Genomic DNA, 23,835 nt, shown 5'->3' with positions numbered 1-23,835 from the left:
CATCCCCTCTTTCGTCTACTTCTATCGGTAACTTTACTTGGAGCTATATTTTTATTCACCACATGATGATATGTGTTTTGCTTGGAGCGTCTTGTATGATTTGAGTCTTTGCTTTTTAGTTTACCACAATCATCCCTGCTGTACACACCTTTTGAAAGAGCCATACATGATTTGGAATTTGTTAGAATACTCTATGTGCTTCACTTATATCTTTTGAGTCATATAGTTTTGCTCTAGTACTTCACTTATATCTTTTAGAGCATGGTGGTGGATTTGTTTTATAGAAACTATTGATCTCTCATGCTTCACTTAGATTATTTTGAGAGTCTTAAATAGCATGGTAATTTTCTTAAATAATCCTAATATGCTAGGTATTCAAGAGTAAATTTTTTCTTATGAGTGTTTTGAATACTAAGAGAAGTTTGATGCTTGATGATTGTTTTGAGATATGGAGGTAATAATATCTGTCGGTGTCAAAACCGGCGGATCTCAGGTAGGGGGTCCCGAACTGTGGGTTTAAGGCGCATGGTAACAGGAGGCAGGGGACACGATGTTTACCCAGGTTCGGGCCCTCTTGATGGAGGTAAAACCCTACGTCCTGCTAGATTATTCTTGATAATATGAGTAGTACAAGAGTTGATGTACCACGAGATCGGAGAGGCTAAACCCTAGAAGCTAGCCTATGGTATGATTGTATGTTGTCCTACAGGCTAAAACCCTCTGGTTTATATAGACACCGGAGGAGGCTAAGGTTACACAAGGTCGGTTACAAAGGAGGAGATATGCATATCCGTATTGCCTAGCTTGCCTTCCACGCCAAGTAGAGTCCCATCCGGACACGGATGAAGTCTTCAATCTCGTATCTTCATAGTCCAACAGTCCGGCCAAAGGATGTAGTCCGGCTGTCTGGAGACCCTCTAATCCAGGACTCCGTCAGTAGCCCCTTAACCAGGCTTCAATGACGACGAGTCCGGCGCGCAGTGTTGTCTTCGGCATTGCAAGGCGGGTTCCTCCTCTGAATACACCACAGAAGAGTTTGAATACAAGGATAGTGTCCGACCCTGCAAAATAAGTTCCACATACCACCATAGAGAGAATAATATTTCTACAAATCTAATCTGCTGACACGTTTTGGCAGCATGACATCACGCCACGGCCCGGTAATCATTTTGTAACACCCTCGATGCGACTATATCTCCCACGTGTCGAGGCACGACTTAGAGGCATAATCGCATTGAAGGCATATGTCGCTAGTCAGGTAATCATCACAAACATCCCATGTAATATAGATAATAAAAGGGATAACATAGTTGGCTTACACTCGCCACGTCAATCAAGTACATAAATAACATACATCATCCAAACACTCATGGCCCGACTACGGCGCCAAAATGAAAGATAACCCAACAAGCGACATGGTCCCGATCACCCCCAACAGGGCACCACTACTGATCATCAGGAAAAGAAACATAGTAACATTGAGAGTCCTCGTCGAGCTCCCACTTGAGCTCGAGCGCGTCACCTGGAGCGGAATCATCTGGACCTGCATCTGGTGTAATAGTAATCTTTGAGCCACAGGGACTCAACAATCTCGCACCCTCGCGATCAAGACTATTTAAGCTTATAGGTATGACAAGGTAAGAATATGTGGAGCTGCAGCAAGCGACTAGCATATATGGTGGCTAACTTATTCACAAAAGAGAGCGAGAAGAGGAGGGAAAGCATGAGCGAGAAACTAGAGGACAACCTGCGCAAACATTACTCCAACACCGTGTCCACTTCCCGGACTCCGCCGAGAAGAGGCCATCACGGTAACTCACACGGTTGATTCATTTTAATTAAGTTAAGGTTCAAGTTATCTACAACCGGACATTAACAAATTCCCATCTGCCCATAACCGCGGGAACGGCTTTCGAAAGTTCAAAACCCTGCAGGGGAGTCCCAACTTAGCCCATGACAAGCTCTCACGGTCAAAGAAGGAATAGACCTCCTCCCAAGACGTTCCGATCAGACTCGGTATCTCGGTTCTTCAAGACACTTCGACAGGTTAAAACTAATCCAGCAACACCGCCCGAATGTGCCGACAAATCCCGATAGGAGCTGCACATATCTCTTTCTCAGGGCACACTCAGATTGTCCTAGGTACGGGTAGGCCAGCCCAGAGTTGCCCCTGGTGGCCACCGGCAGCTGACAGGTGGACCAACACTCAGAGGAGCACTGGCCCGGGGGGGTTTAAAATAAGATGACCCTCGGGCTCCGGAAACCCAAGGGAAAAGAGGCTAGGTGGAAAATGGTAAAACCAAGGTTGGGCATTGCTGGAAAAGCTTTAATCAAGGTGAACTATCAAGGGGTTCCCATTATAACCCAACCGCGTAAGGAACGCAAAATCCGGGAACATAACACCGATATGACGGAAACTAAGGCGGCAAGAGTGGAACAAAACACTAGGCGAGAGGCCGAGCCTTCCACCCTTTACCAAGTATATAGACGCATTAAGATAACAAGATAATATGATGATATCCCAACAAGTAAATAAATGTTCCAACAAGGAACGGCCTCCAATCTTCACCTGCAACTAGCAACGCTATAAGAGAGGCTGAGCAAAGCGGTAACATAGCCAATCAACGGTTTGCTAGGACATGGTGGTTTAGAGGTTTGACATGGCAATTTGGGAGGCTTGAAAGCAAATGGTAGGCATTGTAGCATTGGCATAGCAAAAGAGCGAGCAAACTAGCATAGCAAAGATAGTAGTGATTTCGAGGGTATGATCATCTTGCCTGCAAAGTTGTCAGAGTTGACTGGATCCTCGAAAGCAAACTCAACGGGCTCCTCGTTAGCGAACTCGTCTCCCGGCTCTACCCAATAAGACAAACAAGCAAACGGAACACAATCAACCACGTGCAAGGATCAAACAACATGATGCAAGATGATATGCTATGCGGGATGCGATGCGGGATGCATATGCAAGATATGATAGGGAATGCATGAACCTGGCCACAACTTGGAAATCCAAGTGTGCCACTGGAAATATGAGATGAAATCGCTTGAAAACGATATAAAGAACGCCGGAATCGGAGTTACGGTTTGGAAATGGCAAGCGATTCAAATATGACACCGGTCTGCGATTTACAGCAAGTAGCCATCTAAATGCAATGAGATGAACATGCTACCACACCCAAACATGACAACAAAATACATGGCAGGGATGCATACAAGATGCTTAACAAAAGTCTAGCACTGAGCCACGGCCAATTCATCCATTAACAGGTTCAAACAAGCATGGCAAAAATGCATATGGTAAACAGATCTCAGACTTAGTGAAATTAATACTTGTCTGGAATTTCAGATCAAGTATCCCACTTCGGAGCAACAAAACAACATGCTACAGGACCTGAACATGGCAAAGTAAAACATGGCATGGAGCTACTCAAATAGCTTAACAAAAGTCCCTTAGTGACCTTGAGCCAAAAGGGATCAGAAAATATACTAACAAGCATGTGAACATAGCAAAAGCATAATCAGTTTTCAGACTTAGTGAAAACTGACACATGCTGAAACATAACTCAAGTAGGCATGTTTACGATCTCGATGCACTCACCACGGTGCAAGTCATGATAAGATAAGCATACATCTATCAAGAACACACAAAATTCAAGCTAGACATGGCAAGAACAATAGCATAGCATGCACGGATCAACTAGAACAACACCGGCAAAATTGCAAACAAGTTGACAATCTGCCCAGATTCACAAAGTAGCAAAAGTAGAGCTCGATTGACTCAAGCTAGGGTGCTCCATAATTGCAAACAAAGGCATGGATGGATAGAGCACTACAAGATTAATAAAACATCCTTACTGATCATCCTCAAAAGAGGCACGGATCTCTCGGAAACAACATGAACATATGGCATCATGAGATAAACAGATCAAGGACTTAGTGGAAATGCTAAGTCCCTGAAAACAGAATTACCAAGTGCACCAATTTGCAAGCTTGCACTAGACACCACACACATCACAAAAATACATGGGTTGCACCTCTGGAAAGATGAAAAAACCCTTAACAAAACATATGTAGAGCATCAGGGCATATCATGCACACAATAATCATGGCAAAAACGACAAAAGTCTAAATGGAGTAGTAGATCTGACAATTAACTCAAGTAGCCCTCTTCTAACAGAATTTCGGGCATCAAGATGAACTCAAATGAAAATGATGCAATGGAATGAAATGATGTACTCTCCGAGACAAACATTATGATATGCTATATACATGAATCGGAGCTACAGATGCAAAGTTACGAGGCCATGAACAGGAGCACTTGGGTCAGGAAAAATTGGGGACTTAGACGAATTTTGCAACCTCTGGATCTAGGGTTTCGGTTGCACGCGAACCGAGGCAGCGGCGCGCGCACTCCGGCGAGCCAGTGGTGGCCGGGGCCGACGAGGAGAGGGCCGGGGAGGTCGGGCGGCAGCGGATCCGGTCGCTCCTCGACCGGATCTGGCCGGAGGAGGGAGGTGGCGGAGAGGCGGAGGCGCGGTAGGTCGAGGCGGCCGGTGTCGAGACGAACTCCGGCGAGGTCGCGGTGGCCGGAGAGCAGGCGGCGGCGACCGGAGACGAAGCTGGCGGCGGCGCGAGCCGACGGGAGGCCGAGGGGCGGCGCTCGGGCGATGTGGGCCGCGGGGGCCGGCGCGTGGGCTTGGCGGGCCGCGCGGCCAGCGGGGCGGCGGTGACAGGTGTCACACTCGGAGTGGTGCGGACGGCGGCGGCGGCTCCGTCCGGCCGAAAACGGACATGTCCGGGTCGGCGGAGCGCGGATTTTAGGGTTTGGGGAAGAAGAGACCCGGGATTTTGTGAGGGGAACTATTTATAGGCATAGAGGGAGCTAGGAGAGTCCAAATGAGGTGCGGTTTTCGGCCACGCGATCGTGATCGAACGCTCTAGATGATGGAGTAGAGTTAGGTGGGTTTTGGGCCAAATTGGAGGGGTGCTGGGCTGCAACACACACGAGGCCTTCTCGGTCCCTCGGTTAACCGTTGGAGTATCAAACAAAGTCCAAATGATACGAAACTTGACAGGCGGTCTACCGGTAGTAAACCAAGGCCGCTTGGCAAGTCTCGGTCCAATCCGGAAATGTTTAATCCCCACACACGAAAGAAAGCTAGAAATGACCACCGGAGGAGAACGAAGCGCCGGAATGCAAAACGGACAACGGGGAAAATGCTCGAATGCATGAGATGAACATGTATGCAAATGCAATGCACATGATGACATGATATGAGATGCATGACAATGATAACAACACACGGAGAAAAAAACCCGATACCCGAGAAAATAAAATAACTTAACGCCGGAAACGGCAAGTGTTGGAGTACAAATTGGGGAAGTTATATCCGGGGTGTTACAACACTCCACCACTATGAGAGGATCTCGTCCCGAGATCTAGGACTGAAAGAACGCCGGATACTCAAACGGAGGTGATCCTCGCGTTCCCAGGTAGCTTCACGGTCGGAATGGTGTGACCACTTGACTTTGAGAAATTTGATTGACTTGTTGCGAGTCTTGCGTTCCGTCTCTTCGAGAATAGCAACTGGGTGCTCACGATAAGAGAGATCTTCTTGGAGCTCAATGTCCTCGAAGTTGACGGTGCGGTCAGGAGTCTTGAAGCACTTTCGGAGCTGAGAGACATGGAACACATCATGAACATTTGCAAAGTTTGAAGGAAGCTCGAGTTGATAGGCGAGGTCGCCTCTCTTGCTGACAATCTTGAAAGGTCCCACGTATCTAGGGGCAAGCTTCCCTTTGATACCGAAGCGACGAGTACGTCTCATAGGAGAGAACGCGGAGGTAAACTTGATCTCCAATCTCGAAAGCCAAATCACGGTGCTTACTATCATAGTAGCTCTTCTGGCGGGATTGGGCTGCTTTGAGGTTATCACGAATGACTTTGCACATTTCCTCTGCCTCTGTGATTAAGTCATTACCCAAAAGCTGACGTTCACCGGTTTCAGACCAGTTGAGAGGGGTACGGAACTTCCTGCCATACAGAATTTCAAATGGGGCCTTGCCCGAACTTGCTTGAAAACTGTTGTTGTAGGAGAATTCAGCATAAGGAGGACAATCCTCCCATTTCATGCCGAAGGAGATCACACAAGCCCTGAGCATATCTTCAAGAATCTGGTTGACACGCTCGACTTGACCGCTAGTTTGAGGATGGAAAGCTGTGCTGAAGCGGATGTTAGTGCCCATGGCCTTCTGAAAAGAATCCCAAAACTTGGAGGTAAAGATGCTGCCACGGTCTGAAGAGATCACTTGAGGAATACCGTGCAGAGAGACAATACGAGAGGTATAGAGTTCCGCCAATTGAGCTGCAGTGATCGACTCCTTGATAGGCAGAAAATGAGCCACTTTGGTGAGTTTGTCGATGACAACGAATATAGCATCATTGCCACATTTGGACTTTGGAAACCCAGTCACGAAGTCCATTTCAATGTGGTCAAACTTCCATTCTGGAATGGCAAGAGGTTGGAGGAGACCTGCTGGCCTTTGGTGTTCTGCCTTCACTCTTCTGCGGACATCACATTCATTCACGAATTGAGCAATCTCGCGCTTCATTCGAGTCCACTAATAAGCCTGCTTAAGGTCCTGATACATCTTCGTGCTCCCAGGGTGGATGGAGAGGAGAGAATTTTGAGCCTCGTTCATTATCACTTTACGGAGTTCACCTTTGGGCACAACAATACGATCCTCGAAGAAGAGAGTATCCTTGTCATCAAGGCGGTAGCACTTGTACTTGGGTTGACTCTTGGCAATCCCAATCTTCACCTTTTTCACCATAGCATCAAGAAGCTGGGCTTGGCGAATCTGGTCTTCCAAGGTAGGAGAGACTTGAAGGTTGGCGAGGAAACCTTGAGGAACAACTTGCAGATTAAGTTTGCGGAAAGCTTCACAAAGCTCGGGTTGATAAGGCTTAAGAATCAGACTATTGCAATAAGCCTTTCTGCTCAATGCGTCAGCAATCACATTGGCCTTGCCTGGAGTATACTCGATACTCAGATTATACTCTTGAATCATTTCGACCCATCGAGTTTGCCTGAGGTTGAGGTTAGGCTGAGTGAAGATGTACTTGAGACTCTTGTGATCAGTGAAAATGTCCACTTTTCTTCCCAATAGAAGATGTCTCCAAGTCAAAAGAGCATGCACAACTGCCGCCAACTCGAGATCATGAGTGGGGTAGTTCTTGTCATTAGGCTTCAACTAGCGAGAGGTATAAGCAACAACTTTCTTCTCTTGCATCAATACTGTGCCAAGACCTTGGAGAGAGGCATCACAAAAGACCTCGTATGGTTTGGATTCATCAGGCGGAGTCAGAACTGGAGCAGTGATCAATTTCTCTTTCAAAGTGTTGAAAGCAATGTCACACTCCGGAGACCAAACGTACTTGACGTGCTTCTGGAGAAGATTAGAGAGAGGCTTCGCGATCTTAGAAAAGTTTTCAACGAATCTTCGGCAGTAGCTTGCGAGACCGAGGAAGCTACGGAGTTGCTTCACGTTCTGAGGAGGTTCCCAATTCACAATTGCAGACACCTTCTCAGGATTCACGGCAATGCCCTTGGCGGAGATGATATGACCAAGATAAAGAACCTCATCGAGCCAAAATTCGCACTTGGAGAACTTGGCGTAGAACTGATGTTCCCTGAGCCTATCAAGAACCAAACGCAAGTGCTTGGCATGATCTTCCTTGTTCTTCGAGAAAACCAGAATGTCGTCGAGATAGACCAAAACGAAGTCATTGGTGTAGGCGTTGAAGATGAAGTTCATCATGCGAGAGAACGTCGGAGGAGCGTTGACGAGGCCAAAAGACATGACAGTGTATTCATATGAACCATAGCTTGTCCTGAAAGCCGTCTTGGGAATATCTTGCTCATGGATTCGAATCTGATGATAGCCCATATGGAGATCAAGCTTGGAGAATACTTGGGCACCTTTGAGTTGTTCGAACAGCTCATTGATGTTAGGAAGTGGGTATTTGTTCTTGATGGTCTTCTTGTTCAATGGACGGTAATCAACACAAAGTCAGTCCGTTCCATCCTTCTTCTTCACAAAAAGAACACCACAACCCCATGGAGAAGAACTAGGCCGGATGAGACCCATTTTCTCTTGAATATCGAGTTGCTTCTTCAGCTCCTTCAACTCTTCAGGCCCGAGCTTGTAAGGACGCTTGCACACAGGTTCCGTGCCAGGCTCAAGATCAATAACGAATTCAACTGGCCGGTGCGGAGGCATTCCTGTAAGCTCTTCTGGAAAGACGTCTTGATATTCTCAAACGACTGGAATTTGCGAGATAGCATCGAGTTCACCCCTCTCATTGAGAGAAAATAGACGGATGGTATCATCACGAGTGGCAAAGACAATTACATTCTCAGACGAATGAGTCAATTGAATCTGCCTAGCTGCACAATCAAGATGTGCCTTGTGCTTAGAAAGCCAATCCATTCCGAGAATAAGATCAATATCCGAGTCACCAAGAACCGTTGGAGAAGCCAGAAACTTGTAGTCACCCAAGGTGATAGTAACATCCGGAACGATGGAGTTAGCATGCATGCGCTTACCGGGAGAGACCACTGCTAATGGACTAGGAAAAACTTGTGAAACCAATTCATGCCTAGATGTAAACGGTCTCGAGATGAAACAATGCGATGCACTAGTGTCAAAAAGAACTTTAGCTGGAATATCATTAACAGGAAGGTTACCCATAATCACATCTGATGAGTCCTCTGCCTGAGCTGCATTCATCAAGTTGACCTTGGCGTGCTTGGGGTTATGCTTGACCACAGCTGTACTTGCCGATCTGACAGGAGGAGGAGGAGGAAGACGCCTCTGGTTGAAACACTTGTTGGCATAGTGACCCTTCTCTTGGCACTTGTTGCACGTGACCTCTGAAAGCGGACGGTGGTACGGAGCACTCTATCTTGGAGGTTGAGACGAAGTCTTGTTCTGAAAGCCAGGGTTGGGTGGGTGGGAAGAACCACTGCCACCTTTGCTCTTCTGCTGATACGGCTGACGGAACGGAGGAGGAGGAAGCCAATACTTCTGCTGCTTGGCCACTTGAGTAGAGGAAGAAGGCGTAGTGTCTCTGACTCGCTTCTTGGAAGCATCACACCTCAGTTGAGCGGCCTCTTGCTTCAATGCCATGTTGTAGAACTCATCGTACCTCAAGGGCTCAAAGAGAACAAGAGCTAGCTGAATTTCTTCTCTGGGATCACCCCTGAACTGGTATATCATGCTCTTCTCATCAGGTACGTCCTGCTTAGCAAAGTGGGCGAGCTTCTGAAACAACTTGTTGTAGTCATAGACAGACAAAGAGCCTTGCTTCAGGTTGCGGAATTCCTCACGCTTACTTTCAACCACGCTCTGAGGGATGTGATGAGCTCGGAAATCTTGACGGAATTCATCCCAAGTGATCAGACGTCCACCTCTGGAATCTTTATACTGCTGGAACCATTCTGCAGCTTGATCTTTGAATTGGAAGGAAGCGAACTTGACAAAATCTTCAGGCCTGACGTTACTGCACTCAAAATGCTTGCACAGATCCACAAGCCAATCGTTAGCATCGGTTGCCTCAACACAATTGCTGAAAGTCTTTGGCCCGTTAGCAAGGAACTGGTTGAGTGTAGCAAAGTGATTCTGATTGTTGCCTTGATTCCCTTGGTTGCCTTGATTTCGCTCTTGAAGAATTTGCATGATCAACTGTGTGTTTGCATTGGTTGCGGCCATCACAGCTTGCCATGCCTCAGGAGGAGGTGGAGGTGGTGGCGGATCTTGATTTTGATTCTGACTGGTGCTCTTAGCGGGAGCCATCCTGAAGAGGTTGACCACCGTTAGCACATAGACAGATAAAATGAAGCTGAATCCAACGGAATGAAAATTGCAACATATAGTCTTCACATCTGAACAAAATGAACGAATGCATTTCTCTTGAAATGGTCACATATCCATAAATTGAGAAGCCACGTAGAATTAAGGTAGAGAAATAAATCAACAAGGTACGGCTCAAGAACGAATAATCGGTAAGAAATCCCCATCTCAAACCAATATCCGTGGAAGAAGAACTAGAGCTACAAGAATTCCCACCTATGAAACTCCTGAACCTTTCCGGTTATGCAATCAGGTGTTTGGGATACAGGGGAAGCATAATATCTCACCCAAACTAGCAAATCCTACATCCAGCTGTATCCATCCTTCAACACATAACCAAGAAAAACTTCGGAAACCATCTACCTCAACCTTCGAAAAACATCCGTTATACAAGTTATGGCGATACTCCCGAACTCCCGCCCCAGTACTGGGTGGCGTCGAGGTTATCTCACCAACGAACTGCATAAAAGAGATTTTTGATGTCAGCGTACTAAACTCAGGTATTCTAGAATTGCAACGATAAATTATGATGACAACACCTCAGAGCTTAACTCCCCGGGACACTTCCACTAAACCCCTGACAGGAGGCACCAAGACAATGTTCTCATCATAAAACCATCGGAACGATTCCAAGATACCCGCGTGATCCTAAATTTTTTTTTGTGAAATTTGAGAAGAGAAGAGTCAAAACTCTACGTCAGGATGCCTTACCAGAGCGATGAGGAGACTGGGAAGTAAAAGAATTCCTAAACTCTCCGATATATAATTCCTAAATGACTCAAAACATTTTTCTAGACACAACTCGGCTGCTAAAAACGATCAAGCAATGGGGCTCCTAAGGTCGGAGAAGGCTCTGATTACCAACTTGTAACACCCTTGATGCAACTATATCTCCCACGTCTCGAGGCACGACTTAGAGGCATAATCGCATTGAAGGCATATGTCGCAAGTCAGGTAATCATCACAAACATCCCATGTAATATAGATAATAAAAGGGATAACATAGTTGGCTTACACTCACCACGTCAATCAAGTACATAAATAACATACATCATCCAAACACTCATGGCCCGACTACGGCGCCAAAATGAAAGATAACCCAACAAGCGACATGGTCCCGATCACCCCCAACAGGGCACCACTACTGATCATCAGGAAAAGAAACATAGTAACATTGAGAGTCCTCGTCGAGCTCCCACTTGAGCTCGAGCGCGTCACCTGGAGCGGAATCATCTGGACCTGCATCTGGTGTAATAGTAATCTTTGAGCCACAGGGACTCAACAATCTCGCACCCTCGCGATCAAGACTATTTAAGCTTATAGGTATGACAAGGTAAGAATATGTGGAGCTCCAGCAAGCGACTAGCATACATGGTGGCTAACTTATTCGCAAAAGAGAGCGAGAAGAGGAGGCAAAGCGCGAGCGAGAAACTAGAGGACAACCTGCGCAAACATTACTCCAACACCGTGTCCACTTCCTGGACTCCGCCGAGAAGAGGCCATCACGGTAACTCACACGGTTGATTCATTTTAATTAAGTTAAGGTTCAAGTTATCTACAACCGGACATTAACAAATTCCCATCTGCCCATAACCGCGGGCACGGCTTTCGAAAGTTCAAAACCCTGCAGGGGAGTCCCAACTTAGCCCATGACAAGCTCTCACGGTCAACGAAGGAATAGACCTCCTCCCAAGACGTTCTGATCAGACTCGGTATCTCGGTTCTTCAAGACACTTCGACAGGTTAAAACTAATCCAGCAACACCGCCCGAATGTGCCGACAAATCCCGATAGGAGCTGCACATATATCTTTCTCAGGGCACACTCAGATTGTCCTAGGTACGGGTAGGCCAGCCCAGAGTTGCCCCTGGTGGCCACCGGCAGCTGACAGGTGGACCAACACTCAAAGGAGCACTGGCCCGGGGGGGTTTAAAATAAGATGACCCTCGGGCTACGGAAACCCAAGGGAAAAGAGGCTAGGTGGCAAATGGTAAAACCAAGGTTGGGCATTGCTGGAAAAGCTTTAATCAAGGCGAACTATCAAGGGGTTCCCATTATAACCCAACCGTGTAAGGAACGCAAAATCCGGGAACATAACACCGATATGACGGAAACTAGGGCGGCAAGAGTGGAACAAAACACTAGGCGAGACGCCAAGCCTTCCACCCTTTACCAAGTATATAGATGCATTAAGATAACAAGATAATATGATGATATCCCGACAAGTAAATAAATGTTCCAACAAGGAACGGCCTCCAATCTTCACCTGCAACTAGCAACGCTATAAGAGAGGCTGAGCAAAGCGGTAACATAGACAATCAACTGTTTGCTAGGACATGGTGGGTTAGAGGTTTGACATGGCAATTTGGGAGGCTTGAAAGCAAATGGTAGGCATCGTAGCATTGGCATAGCAAAAGAGCGAGCAAACTAGCATAGCAAAGATAGTAGTGATTTCGAGGGTATGATCATCTTGCGTGCAAAGTTGTCAGAGTTGACTGGATCCTCGAAAGCAAACTCAACGGGCTCCTCGTTAGCGAACTCGTCTCCCGGCTCTACCCAACAAGACAAACAAGCAAACGGAACACAATCAACCACGTGCAAGGATCAAACAACATGATGCAAGATGATATGCTATGCGGGATGCGATGCGGGATGCATATGCAAGATATGACAGGGAATGCATGAACCCGACCACAACTTGGAAATCCAAGTGTGCCACTGGAAATATGAGATGAAATCGCTTGAAAACGATATAAAGAACGCCAGAATCGGAGTTACGGTTTGGAAATGGCAAGCGATTCAAATATGACACCGATCTGCGATTTACAGCAAGTAGCCATCTAAATGCAATGATATGAACATGCTACCGCACCCAAACATGACAACAAAATACATGGCAGGGATGCATACAAGATGCTTAACAAAAGTCTAGCACTGAGCCACGGCCAATTCATCCATTAACAGGTTCAAACAAGTATGGCAAAAATGCATATGGTAAACAGATCTCAGACTTAGTGAAATTAACACTTGTCTGGAATTTCAGACCAAGTATCCCACTTCGGAGCAACAAAACAACATGCTACAGGACCTGAACATGGCAAAGTAAAACATGGCATGGAGCTACTCAAATAGCTTAACAAAAGTCCCTTAGTGACCTTGAGCCAAAAGGGGTCAGAAAATATACTAACAAGCATGTGAACATAGCAAAAGCATAATCAGTTTTCAGACTTAGTGAAAACTGACACATGCTGAAACATAACTCAAGTAGGCATGTTTATGATCTCGATGCACTCACCAAGGTGCAAGTCATGATAAGATAAGCATACATCTATCAAGAACACACAAAATGCAAGCTAGACATGGCAAGAAAAATAGCATAGCATGCACGGATCAACTAGAACAACACCGGCAAAATTGCAAACAAGTTGACAATCTGCCCAGATTCACAAAGTAGCAAAAGTAGAGATCGATTGACTCAAGATAGGGTGCTCCATAATTGCAAACAAAGGCATGGATGGATAGAGCACTACAAGATTAATAAAACAACCTTACTGATCATCCTCAAAAGAGGCACGGATCTTTCGGAAACAACATGAACATATGGCATCATGAGATAAACAGATCAAGGACTTAGTGGAAATGCTAAGTCCCTGAAAACAGAATTACCAAGTGCACCACTTTGCAAGCTTGCACTAGACACCACACACATCACAAAAATACATGGGTTGCACCTCTGGAAAGATGAAAAAACCCTTAATAAAACATATGTAGAGCATCAGGGCATATCATGCACACAATAATCATGGCAAAAATGACAAAAGTCTAAATGGAGTAGCAGATCTGACAATTAACTCAAGTAGCCATCTTCTAACAGCATTTCGGGTATCAAGATGAACTCAAATGAAAATGATTCAATGGAATGAAATGATGTACTCTCTGAGACGAACATTTTGATATGCTATATGCATGAATCGGAGCTACAGATGCAAAGTTACGAGGCCATGAACAGGAGCACTTGGATCAGGAAAAATTGGGGACTTGGACGAATTTTGCAACCTCCGGATCTAGGGTTTCGGTTGCACGCGAACCGAGGTGGCGGCGCGCGTACTCCGGCGAGCCGGTGGTGGCCGGGGCCGGCGAGGAGAGGGCCGGGAGGTCGGGCGGCGGCGGATCCGGTCGCTCGTCGACCGGATCTGGCCGGAGGAGGGAGGTGGCGGAGAGGTGGAGGCGCGGTAGGTCGAGGCGGCCAGTGCGGAGACGAACTCCGGCGAGGTCCCGGTGGCCGGAGAGCAGGCGGCGGCGACCGGAGACGAAGCTGGCGGCGGCGCGAGCCGACGGGTGGCCGAGGGCGATATGGGCCGCGGGGGCCGGCGCGTGGGCTTGGCGGGCCGCGCGGCCAGCGGGGCGGCGGTGACAGGTGTCACACTCGGAGTGGTGCGGACGGCGGCGGCGGCTCCGTCCGGCCGAAAACGGACATGTCCGGGTCGGCGGAGCGCGGATTTTAGGGTTTGGGGAAGAAGAGACCCGGGATTTTGTGAGGGGAACTATTTATAGGCATAGAGGGAGCTAGGAGAGTCCAAATGAGGTGCGGTTTTCGGCCACGCGATCATGATCGAATGCTCTAGATGATGGAGCAGAGTTAGGTGGGTTTTGGGCCAAATGGGAGGGGTGTTGGGCTGCAACACACGCGAGGCCTTCTCGGTCCCTCGGTTAACCGTTGGAGTATCAAACGAAGTCCAAATGATACGAAACTTGACATGCGGTCTACCGGTAGTAAACCAAGGCTGCTTGGCAAGTCTCGGTCCAATCCGGAAATGTTTAATCCCCACACATGAAAGAAAGCTAGAAATGACCACCGGACGAGAACGAAGCGCCGGAATGCAAAACGGACAACGGGGAAAATGCTCGAATGCATGAGATGAACACGTATGCAAATGCAATGCACATGATGACATGATATGAGATGCATGACAACGATAACAACACACGGAGACAAAAACCCGATACCCGAGAAAATAAAATAACTTAACGCCGGAAACGGCAAGTGTTGGAGTACAAATTGGTAAAGTTATATCCGGGGTGTTACACATTTGAACCGTTTTTTTAACCAACCCCGCACATAATGCGAGGCAGTTTCTTGACACGTCTTGTCAAAGCAGAGATCGTGTTCCCCTTATCACGGGATTTTCATCAATACAAATGTGGGTAACCCAACCGTGCCTGTTGGTATGACTCCTAGATCTTAGGTAAGTCTCGAACAGCCACGAGGAGGACGCCTGATATTCACCCCCTTTATAAAGGGACAAGGCTTTTTATTTTTCCCTCCCGTGCTCAATTGAATCCTTCCCCCGCCTCGAGTTCTAACACCCAAAGCCCAGGTCATGTGCTTCGGACCTTCAATCATGTCCGGATCCATCCTTCAAGGCCGGTGGATGCCTTCCTCCGTCACGGAGGAGGACATCAAGAAGTTGAGGGAGGCCAGATATCTGACCGCCAAAATTTCGCATAGGCTGCCCGCCCGAGGGCAGGTCGTCCCTACTCCCGAACCCAACGAGAGCATTGTGTTCGTATCCCACTTCCTCCGGGGACGAGGCCTCGCTCTGGATCCCTTTGTTAGGGGTCTTATGTTCTATTACAGGCTGGATTTTCACGATCTGGCCCCGGATTCCTGAAGGAAATATGCCCTAGAGGCAATAATAAAGTTATTATTATTTATTTCCTTATATCATGATAAATTTTTATTATTCATGCTAGAATTGTATTAACCGGAAACATAATACATGTGTGAATACATAGACAAAAAGGAGTGTCACTAGTATGCCTCTACTTGACTAGCTCGTTGATGGTTATGTTTCCTAACCATAGACATGAGTTGTCATTTGATTAACGGGATCACATCATTAGGAGAATGATGTGATTGACTTGACCCATTCCGTTAGCTTAGCACTTGATCGTTTAGTTTGTTGCTATTGCTTTCTTCATAACTTATACATGTTCCTATGACTATGAGATTATGCAACTCCCGTTTACCGGAGGAACACTTTGTGTGCTACCAAATGTCACAACGTAACTGGGTGATTATAAAGGTGCTCTACAGGTGTCTCCGAAGGTACTTGTTGGGTTGACGTATTTCAAGATTAGGATTTGTCACTCCGATTGTCGGAGAGGTATCTCTGGGCCCTCTCGGTAATGCACATCACTTAAGCCTTGCAAGCATTGCAACTAATAAGTTAGTTGCGGGATGATGTATTACGGAACGAGTAAAGATACTTGCCGGTAACGAGATTGAACTAGGTATTGAGGTACCGACGATCGAATCTCGGGCAAGTAACATACCGATGACAAAGGGAAGAACGTATGTTGTTATGCGGTCTGACCGATAAAGTTCTTCGTAGAATATGTAGGAGCCAATATGAGCATCCAGGTTCCGCTATTGGTTATTGACCGGAGACATGTCTCGGTCATGTCTACATAGTTCTCAAACCCGTAGGGTCCGCACGCTTAAAGTTTGGTGATGATCGTAATTAGTGTTTTTGTGTTTTGATGTACCGAAGGTTGTTCGGTGTCCCGGATGTGATCACGGACATGACGAGGAGTCTCGAAATGGTCGAGACATGAAGATTGATATATTGGAAGCCTATATTTGGATATCGGAAACGTTCCGGGTAAAATCGGGATTTTACCAGAGTACCGGGGGGTTACGGGAACCCCCCGGGGGTTATTGGGCCTACATGGGCCATAAGGGAGAAGAGGAGGGCCGGCCAGGGCAGGCCGCGCGCCCCCTCCACCCCTAGTCTGAATAGGACAAGGAAGGGGGGGGGGCGGCGCCCCCTTTCCTCTTTCTCCCTTCCCCTTCCTTTTCCAACAAGGCAAGAGGGGGGAGTCCTACTCCCAGTGGGAGTAAGACTCCTCCAGGTGCACCCCTGGGGCCGGTCGCACCTCCCCCTCTCCCTCCTTTATATACGGGGGCAAGGGGGCACCCCATGACACACAAGTTGATCTTTGTGATCGTTCCTTATCCATGTGCGGTGCCCCCTTCCACCATATTCCACCTCGGTCATATCGTAGCAGTGCTTAGGCGAAGCCTTGCATCGGTAGAACATCATCACCGTCATCACACCGTCATGCTAACGAAACTCTCCCTCAACATTTTGCTGGATCGGAGCTCGAGGGACGTCACCGAGTTGAACGTGTGCAGAACTCGGAGGTGCCGTACGTTCGGTACTTGGATCGGTCGGATCAGGAAGACATATGACTACTTCCTCTACGTTGTGTCAACGCTTCCGTTGCCGGTCTACGAGGGTACGTAGACAACACTCTCCCCTCTCGTTGCTATGCATCACCATGATCTTGCGTGTGTGTAGGAAATTTTTGAAATTACTACATTCCCCAACAATTCCCTTCTTCACATCTTGTCATTTATTGTCGTTTGTGAGGCCTTCCTCCGCATTACCCCTCACTTCGGCCTCTGGCTCAAGACCTTCGATGTGAAGCCGAAGATGGTCGAGGGGTAGTACGCAGAGTGCGGAGGTGTTCTAATAACCAAAATTGCTGACTCTCCATGGCCAAAGGGTTCCTTTCCAGAGGTGTCCGGATTGTGGCAATGGGAGTGGTTTTACGTCACAGCTCCCCGAAGTGCCAAGTGGGTAGCTGCCCCACCTTTCGCTCGGGCCCTCCACCACAATTGATGTCATGGATCAGCAGGGGGCTGAGCTGGGGTCCAGCCAAGGACGTGCCAATACTGCAGAGCCGTATCCGAGATCTCTTCGAGGGAGATTTCAGTCTGGTTATGGTAATGCAAGTTATGCTGGTTCGTCGAGTCCAGCCTTGCAAACGTCGTCCCCTCCGCATGTGGGAATTCAACCCGGAAGGACCGCGTACTATTCAGAATTTCCTCGGCATGACGCACGAGGAGATGTACAAATCGTTCTTCGGACCCCAAATAGAGTGTCCGGACACTACCGAGGACGTGGGCCTGAGCTGCAACCGCCCCGCTGCCCAAGTAAGTAATCCCATGGCCGAACACACTGTCCTTTTATTTATCATGACATCATTCTGAAGAATCGCTCTTTGACCAGGACTGGATAACAAAGGCGAAGATGATCCGGTGTTCGGCCCCCCTTCCTGAAGGCTTGGACAATCCGGTGCTGGAAAAGATGCTTGAGCCAGCACCTTGTCTAGTGCCCTCAAAGGAAGATGAAGGGGGTGATAAAACGGGCAAAAGCGGGCCTCCATTTCTACCTATTCCAATCGAGGGAATGAGCGCCTCCACGAGGGAGGATAACCAAGGGGAAGAATCTGACATTCTCTCTCCCCGGGGAAGGAAGAGGACTACCTCTGAAGATCCGGGAACTAAGGTTTCCAAACGGGAGAAGAAATATCCGCCAGAGGGTCCTGCCTCGGAGGGTATTCTTGCCGCACAATGTCCGTGCAGGGATCAGCCCTCTACCGAGCTGTAAGTAATCAAAAAGTATTTAATAGTGAAGATATCCTACCTTACTTCCGAAGACAATGACCAATGCATGTAAATTGTAGCCCGGATCGCAGCCCTTCTCGACAGAGTTCATCTTCGGGGGATCTTCTTCCGGAGATGATGGAGGGCGAAACGCCTCCCCTGGACTCCCCAACTCAAGAAGCGGGCGACCTTGAAGTGTGGTCGCGAAGGGTATCTCCGGATCCAATATCGCCAGCGGATAACCCTTTGGCTGCCCGGCATTCCCAGTATCCGGCTCTTGAGGAGAGCGACAACAAGGATCCGTAATGTGTGCGGTCGAACACGTTGAAGGATCTTCTGGGGAAAGTTGTAATCTCGGAAGCACATCGTACGCTAATGGGTACGGTAATTGAAAGGATTTCATCCGCCGAAAGCGGTTTGCACGAGGCTTTTATGAGTCTGCTGAAAGGCTTCGAGGTACGTAAAATAATGTATGCCTTTAATAGTACTGCATACGTTAGGTATGCCTATGCAGATAGTAGCCCCTGAGACTCTGGTTGTCGTCGAGAACGGCGGCAAACAGAGGATCATAGTCCCAGGTAATAACCAGACCGCCTTTATGTTGGGGAACGTAGCAGAAATTCAAAATTTTCCTACGTATCACCAAGATCTATCTATGGAGAAACCAGCAACGAGGGGAAGGAGAGTGCATCTACATACCCTTGTAGATCGCTAAGCGGAAGCGTTCAAGTGAACAGGGTTGATGGAGTCGTACTCGTCGTGATTCAAATCACCAATGATCAAGTGCCAAATGCACGGCACCTCCGCGTTCAACACACGTACAGCCCGGAGACGTCTCCGATGCCTTGATCCAGCAAGGGGAGAGGGAGAGGTTGATGAAGATCCAGCAACACGATGGCGTGGTGGAAGTAGCGGGATTCCAACAGGGCTTCGCTAAGCGCTACGGGAGGAGGTAGATGTGTCACGGGAGGGAGAGGGAGGCGTCAGGCCTTAGATTGGTTTGCTCCTCCTTTTTCCCCACTATATATAGGGCCAAGGGAGAGGGGGAGGCGCAGCCCTTGCCCCTTCCTCCAAGGAAGGGTGCGGCCAAGGGTGGGGAGGAGTCCATCCTCCCCAAGGCACCTCGGAGGTGCCTTCCCCCTTTAGGACTCTCCCCTTTTTCTCTTCTCTTGGCGCATGGGCCTCTTGGGGCTGGTGCCCTTGGCCCATATAGGCCAAGGCACACCCCCTACAGCCCATGTGGCCTCCCGGGGCAGGTGGCCCCACCCGGTGGACCCCCGGGACCCTTCCGGTGGTCTCGGTACAATACCGATGACCCCGAAACTTGTCCCGATGGCCAAAACAGGACTTCCTATATATAATTCTTTACCTCCGGACCATTCCGGAACTCCTCGTGATGTCCGGGATCTCACCCGGGACTCCGAACAACATTCGGGTTACCGCATACTAATATCTCTATAACCCTAGCGTCACCGAACCTTAAGTGTGTAGACCCTACGGGTTCGGGAGACATGCAGACATGACCGAGACGTTCTCCGGTCAATAACCAACAGCGGGATCTGGATACCCATGATGGCTCCCACATGTTCCACGATGATCTCATCGGATGAACCACGATGTCAAGGACTTAATCAATCCCGTATTCAATTCCCTTTGTCTATCGGTATGTTACTTGCCCGAGATTCGATCGTCGGTATCCAATACCTTGTTCAATCTCGTTACCGGCAAGTCTCTTTACTCGTTCCGTAACACATCATCCCGTGATCAACTCCTTGGTCACATTGCGCATATGATGATGTCCTACCGAGTGGGCCCAGAGATACCTCTCCGTTTACACGGAGTGACAAATCCCAGTCTCGATTCGTGCCAACCCAACAGACACTTTCAGAGATACCTGTAATGCACCTTTATAGTCACCCAGTTACGTTGTGACGTTTGATACACCCAAAGCATTCCTACGGTATCCGGGAGTTGCACAATCTCATGGTCTGAGGAAATGATACTTGACATTAGAAAAGCTATAGCATATGAACTACATGATCTAGTGCTATGCTTAGGATTGGGTCTTGTCCATCACATCATTCTCCTAATGATGTGATCCCATTATCAATGACATCCAATGTCCATGGTCAGGAAACCGTAACCATCTATTGATCAACGAGCTAGTCAACTAGAGGCTCACTAGGGACATGGTGTTGTCTATGTATCCACACATGTATCTGAGTTTCCTATCAATACAATTATAGCATGGATAATAAACGATTATCATGAACAAGGAAATATAATAATAACCAATTTATTATTGCCTCTAGGGCATATTTCCAACAGTCTCCCACTTGCACTAGAGTCAATAATCTAGTTCACATCGCCATGTGATTAACATTCACAGGTCACATCACCATGTGACTAACACCCAAGAGTTTACTAGAGTCAGTAGTCTAGCTCACATCACTTTGTGATTAACACTCAATGAGTTCTAGGTTTGATCATGTTGCTTGTGAGAGAGGTTTTAGTCAACGGGTCCGAACCTTTCAGATCCGTGTGTGCTTTACAAATCTCTATGTCATCTCCTAGATGTAGCTACCACGCTGTATTTGGAGCTATTCCAAATAACTGTTCTACTTGGAGCTATTCTAAATTGTTGCTCCATTATATGCATCCGGTATCTCTACTCAGAGCTATCCGGATAGGTGTTAAGCTTGCATCGACGTAACCCTTTACGACGAACTCTTTTACCACCTCCAAAATCGAGAAAATTCCTTAGTCCACTAGTTACTAAGGATAACTTTGACCGCTGTCTTGTGACCCATTCTTGGATCACACTTGTACCCCTTGACTGACTCATGGCAAGGCACACTTCAGGTGCGGTACACAGCATAGCATACTGTAGAGCCTATGTCTTAAGCATAGGGGACGACCTTCGTCCTTTCTCTCTATTCTGCCGTGGTCGAGCTTTAAGTCTTAACTTCATACCTTACAACTCAGGCAAGAACTCCTTCTTTGACCGATCCATCTTGAACACCTTCAAGATCATTTCATGGTATGTGCTCATTTTGAAAGTACCATTAAGCGTTTTGATCTATCCTTATAGATCTTGATGCTCAATGCTCAAGTAGCTTAATCCAGGTTTTCCATTGAAAACACTTTCCAAATAACCCTATATGCTTTCCAGAAATTCTACGTCATTTCCGATCAACAACATATATTTATCAGAAATTCTATACTGTTCCCACTCACTTCTTTGGAAATACCAGTTTCTCATAAACTTTGTATACACCCAAAATCTTTGATCATCTCATCAAAGCATACATTCCAACTCCGAGATGCTTACTCCAGTCCTCAGAAGGATTGCTGGAGCTTTGCATACTTATTAGCATCTTTCAGGATTGACAAAACCTTCCGGTTGTATCACATACAACCTTTCCTCAGAAAATCGTCGAGGAAACAATGTTTTGACATCCTATCTGCAAGATTTCATAATAATGCAGTAATCGCTAATATAATTCCAACAGACTCTTAGCATCGCTACGGGTGAGAAAGTCTCACCGTAGTCAACTCCTTGAACTTGTCGGAAAACATCTTAACGACAAGTCGAGCTTTCTTAACGGTGATACTTACCATCATTGTCCGTCTTCCTTTTAAAATCCATCTGTACTCAACAGCCTTACGACCATCAAGTAGTTCTTCCAAAGTCTACACTTTGTTTTCATACATGGATCCTCTCTCGGATTTTATGGCCTCGAGCCATTTATCGGAATCCAGGCCCACCATCGCTTCTCCATAGCTCGTAGGTTCATTGTTGTCTAGCAACATGACTTCCAAGACAGGATTACGTACTACTCTGAAGTAGTATGCATCCTTGTCATCCCACGAGGTTTGGGAGTGACTTGATCTGAAGTCTCATGATCAATATCATAAGCTTCCACTTCAATTGGTGTAGGTGCCACAGGAACAACTCTTTGTGCCCTGCTATACACTAGTTGAAGTAACGGTTTAATAACCTCATCAAGTCTCCACCATCCTCCCACTCAATTCTTTCGAGAGAAACTTTTCCTCGAGAAAGGACCCGATTCTAGAAACAATCCCTTATTGCTTTTGGATTTGAGACAGGAGGTATACCCAACTGTTTTGGGTGTCCTATGAAGATGCATTTATCCGCTTTGGGTTCGAGCTTATCGGCCTGAAACTTTTCCACATAAGCGTCACAGTCCCAAACTTTTAAGAAATGACAGCTTAGGTTTCTCTAAACCATAGTTCATACGGTGTCATATCATCGGAATTACGTGGTGCCCTATTTAAAGTGAATGTGGTTGTCTCTAATGCCTAACCCATAAACTATCGTGGTAATTTGATAAGAGACATCATGGTATGCATCATATCCAATAGGGTGTAGTTATGATGTTCGGACACACCATCACACTATGGTGTTCCAGGCTGTATCAGTTGTGAAACAATTTCCACAATGTCTTAATTCTGTGCCAAACTCGTAATTCAGATATTCATCTCTATGATCATATCATAGATATTTTTATCCTCTTATCACGACGATCTTTCAACTTCACACTGAAATTACTTGAACCTTTCAATAATTCAGACTCGTGATTCATCAAGTAAATATACTCAACATCTACTCAAATCATCTGTGAAGTAAAAACATAACGATATCCACTACATGCCTCAGCACTCATTGGATTGCACACATCAAAATGTATTACTTCCAACAAGTTGCTTTCTTGTTCCATTTTACTGAAACGAGGCTTTCAGTCATCTTGCCCATGTGGTATGATTTGCATGTCTCAAGTGATTCAAAATCAAGTGAGTCCAAACAGTCCATTTGCATGGAGTTTCTTCATGCATATACACCAATAGGCATGGTTCGCATGTCTCAAGTGATTCAAAATAAAGTGAGTCCAAAGATCCATCAACATGGAGCTTCTTCATGCGTTTTATACCGATATGACTTACGTGGCAGTGCCACAAGTAGGTGGTACTATCATTACTATCTTTTGGCATGAACATGTGTATCACTACGATCGAGATTCAATAAACCATTCATTTTAGGTGTAATACCATTGAAGGTATTATTCAAATAAACAGAGTAACCATTATTCTCCTTAAATGAATAACCGTATTGCGATAGACATAATCCAATCATGTCTATGCTCAACACAAACACCAATCTCGATGGTAGAAGGAGCATACGATATTTGATTAAATCAACATTGGAAACACTTCCAACACATACTATCAGCTCACCTTTAGCTAGTCTCCGTTTATTCCGTAGCTTTTATTTCGAGTTACTAACACTTAGCAACCGAACCGGTATCTAATACCCTGGTGCTACTAGGAATACTAGTAAAGTACACATTAACATAATGTATATCCAATATACTTCTATCGACCTTGCCAGCCTTCTCATCTACCAAGTATCTAGGGTAATTCTGCTCCAGTGGCTGTTCCCCTTAT

The sequence above is a fragment of the Triticum urartu genome, chromosome 1A, assembly GCF_056163025.1.
Source record: "Triticum urartu cultivar PI428250 chromosome 1A, HENAU_Tu73, whole genome shotgun sequence".
Lineage (NCBI taxonomy): Eukaryota > Viridiplantae > Streptophyta > Magnoliopsida > Poales > Poaceae > Triticum > Triticum urartu.
The sequence above is the reverse complement of the archived record's forward strand: the minus strand, read 5'-3'. Positions refer to the sequence as shown.